This window comes from Sturnus vulgaris, unplaced genomic scaffold (genome assembly GCF_052056855.1).
Source record: "Sturnus vulgaris isolate bStuVul1 unplaced genomic scaffold, bStuVul1.hap1 Scaffold_507, whole genome shotgun sequence".
Lineage (NCBI taxonomy): Eukaryota > Metazoa > Chordata > Aves > Passeriformes > Sturnidae > Sturnus > Sturnus vulgaris.
Genome location: NW_028276504.1, coordinates 18,826 through 22,746, shown reverse-complemented (window position 1 = coordinate 22,746; position 3,921 = coordinate 18,826). Strand labels below are relative to the sequence as shown.

At 48.9% G+C, this 3,921-nt stretch overlaps 1 long non-coding RNA gene across 1 annotated transcript; it reads right to left on the bottom strand.

Annotated features, from left to right (window-relative positions):
* Positions 1–1,560: 1,560 nt before the first annotated feature.
* Positions 1,561–3,657, bottom strand: LOC148217655 (uncharacterized). Its single transcript, XR_015800891.1, has 3 exons — positions 2,620–3,657; positions 2,287–2,391; positions 1,561–1,922 (listed from the first exon to the last, which is right to left on the bottom strand). It is a non-coding gene; the product is annotated as an uncharacterized LOC148217655 (long non-coding RNA).
* Positions 3,658–3,921: the final 264 nt, after the last annotated feature.

Here is a 3,921-nt window from a genome sequence, read left to right as displayed (position 1 = left end):
ACGAAAAATAACCAAAAAACGAAAAGAAACCCCTGGCATGCTGGATGGGCAGCACAAGAGGGAGGGATTAAAAATGAACAGGGACAGTGTCCTGGTTTTGGGCAAATTTGGGGGAAAACCTCCAGAAGGAGCCCCCAGACAGCAAACCCCACGACTCCTCCCCCCCACCCCACCGGGTTCGGGAAGAATTTCCTCGGAGAAGAGTGGGAGAAAAAAACCTCTTTATTTAACAAGCAAGACACTCCCCAGCACAGGGAAAAAAGACAACACCAGCTGACAAAAAACTCTTTCACCGTTCTGAAGGGATGACGAGTTCAGTCTCTCTGGCGAGTGGTCGCCCAGTTATCAGTCTCTGGCGCTTGGGAATGGCTGCTGCAGGTGACAGAGTGTAGACTCCCGGTGTTTCTTGGGGTTTCCCAGGTCCCCGTCCGGAACAGGTTCAGATGGTATCCAGGAGAGGGAGGGGACGGGGTGGAAGAGAAAACAGTCCAGGGAAAAAGTTGGACTGCCTAGCTGAACTAACTAATAAGAAAAAAGCAAGGGCAAAGCGAAGGAAAGAAAAAAGCAAGGGCAAAGCGAAGGAAAGAAAAAGAGGCAGAAGCGAGCAAGCAGGCAAGCAAGCAGGCAAGCAAGCAAGCAAGCAAGCAGGCAAGCAAGCAAACCGAGCTAAAACCTCTCCTAAAACCTCTCCTAAACATAGACCATGGGGGAGGTGAGCCGGCTGATAACAAGACAAAACAAAGCTTCACTCTCAGAGTCAGTCCTGGAAGCACAGGACATAATACCAAACATAATCAGGACACATGATTGGAGATAGAAACACCATAACATCACCCTAGGACAGACAGTGACCGGGACACAAGGATCCCACGGGAAACAACGGCACAGGGAGCACCACAGAGGCACAGAGAAGGACGGAGAAAAGACAGAGAGTGCCAAACACACAGCAAGGACTGAGGGGTACCATGACAAAGAGGGAACCCAGGAGCCAGAGAGGAAGCGAGCACAGCCCGTGCGGGGCGGGCAAAGACGGGCAAGGAGCAGCACAGGCACGGAGACAGAGAGGCACGGCCAGCAGGACAGAGGCTCACCAGGAGAGGGGCACAGGAAGGGAGGAGCACCGGGCAGCGCTCCTTTAGGACAAGAATATTCACACACACAAGCAATTCTCTCATTTGCACCTCATTTTTATTTCACACCCCCCCCCCCCCCCCCCCAATAAAAAATTCAGCTCATAGCACAGGCAGCTCTGGCTTTTCCCTGCACAGTATTTCTACTAAGGACCTGGGCACAGCACGCGGTCGCGAGTCACCTGAATCAATCCTGATTTACATTTCAAAGCTTCTCCTTCTGGCACTGCACCTTCTCAGACCCGGGCTGCCATGTTCCACTCCCCTCATGGCCACATTCAAGAACAACTGTTGCCATTCTGCAGAGAATTCCCAATATGACTCACATATTATCAGTGGGCAGAAAACTCTTTGGGCTTCAGTTCCACCTCTCACCTGTTCCACGTGGAGGGAGGACAGGCATTTGTCACACATCACAGCAGCAGTGATGGATCAAGGCTTTTTTTTTTTTTTTTTTTTTTTGATTGAATAAAAGGGTAAGAAAAAACAAACCAGGTCTCATACAAATGTCTTGAAACACCATTAAAGCTTTTTAAACCCAAGGAGACCATCGTGATTCCCGACTTCAGTCTTCTATCCATACTGGTTTTGGCATCATGAAATCAATCAGAGTCTTTTAAGAAATACTAAATCATCATGACTAAACCCCGGGCGCCTGGTCATTTGCACTTACAGCCCCTTGTAGGAAGCTCTCCAGCCTTTTTTTCCCATCCTACGTTGGACAGAGGATGGCTGTGAACCGCACGCCTCCGCACAAACAGTCCTGCCGGTTCCTCAAAAAGTTTAAAATGCCTGTGATAAAAATGATAGAAAGTAATACTGCCTCTCAGACTGTGCAAGAAATGGGAAGTTGGACTTTCAATGTCCCACTGAGAGATGCCGAATAAAAGCTTCCCCATGAGCTCGCACAGAGTAGTAACTTTTCTTGGACGAAACTAAACTAAGATTTTTTTTTTGACCAAACAAGATAGGTCTGTATGAGAACAGCTCAGGAGGCTTTCAGGGCTCGCAGTGATGCTGGCAGAGCACAGAACGTTAAAGATGAAGTCTTAACTCCCTGAATTAATGCCCTGTGGTAGCCAAATCTTTTTGCAAAGACACATAAGACTTGCTTCTCCTTGTTTCCGAGTTCCCAAGCCGTCCTGTAATTCCTCACCTGCACTAGTGCAGACCAATCTGCCGTGGGCAAGGAACAGATCCGGCTCCTGAGCTCCAAGCCACGTGTCCCCGATGGAAACCCAAGTCAGGAATACAAAAACACCTGTGGAAGAAAGACGAGAGAAAAATCAGAAGACACAGATATTCTTCTATTCCCACACAGAAATACCGAGCCAAGCTGTTTACCTCTGGGACTCTGTTTTCAAACAGCTCCCCAGCTCTGTTCCTAGATGGAAAACGTGGAGTGGCTTTGCCCATGCAAAGCCAATGAGCCTCCTCACAAGAAGGAACAAACCAGTTTCCTGCTAAATCAGACACCTGGAAATCTCACCTGTCACATGCTGTCATGGACCAGCAAGAGGGATCAGCATCCAGGCCCACGTGGACTTGTTCATTCCTGGCTTCTAATGCAGCAGGGACAACAGCACTGAAGGGAAATGATCACGTCTTCATTTAAAGAGAACCCAACTTCTTCATCAAAGCCATCACTGTCCTCGAGCAGGACATCCACCATATCCAGGACATCTAATAAGTGAAGAAAAACATCAAAGCAAGAATCCAGACTAACAGGAAAAACAACAGACGTAGAATGCAACACTCCAGGAATACAAGGCATCTTTTTAATTCTTTTTAATTAAAAAAAAAAAATTTAAAAAAAGGATGAAAGCCACATTTGTCACACAATACAACGTTAAGTGCAACCCCTAAATTACAGCTGAACCTTCACTCTGCCTTTCAATGCTGCTGTCCAGCACGGAGCAGCTGCGGCTGCTCCTGGATCCCTGGATGTGTCCAAAGCCAGGCAGGACACTGGGGCTTGGAGCAGCCCGGGCTACTGAAAGGTGTCCCTGTTCATGGCAGGGCTGGAACTGGATGAGATTTAAGGAGCCTTGCCAGCCAAACCACTCTGGGATTCCATGACTCTGTCAACAGTCCCAGGCAGAAGGGCTAGATTTCCATTTGAGTTCAAAAACGCTGCTGCAAGAGCATGAAGAGAGATTTCAAATACCGTTCAAGTGGCACAGCCACGGCAGAAATTACTTTCAGAGGTAAAGCGGCAACTTGGCAATTCCACTTCGACTTCTGATACCAAGAACACGTGGAGAGCTGAATCCTGGAGGGCCCTTACTTAACAGGATTGCCAGAGTTATCCATCCCCAGTTTGCTGATTAGGGCTAGAAAGTGTATCCCCAAGTCATGGAGTTGGGATGTTGACAGGTTACCACATACCATCAATGTGAGAGACGGGGATGCTGATGTTATCAGAGTCCTGTTTAAACAGAGCCACCTGGAGCGTGCTGGCTGCCTGAACCAGGTCTGCTGCCTTGTCAGTGTAGGGACAGGGGTTGGTCACCAGCTTCAGCAGGATCTGTCAGCAAAGGTGGGGAGAAAGGTAAGTGCACCTGCTGGCTGGCAAGTGCAGGGGAACCACACGGTACTGAGAACGACCACGTGCTGAAAGCTGGGCAGCTTTTATGAGGACAACTTCCATAGCACTTCTGCAGGATTCTGTCTACAGTTCCTGCTCTACAGGCCACACTGATGGAAAAACAAAAACCCACCACAACTTGGCACCTAGACTGCGACCACACACCGAGTACCTGGGCAGACCACAGTGGAGGCAAAGCACTGG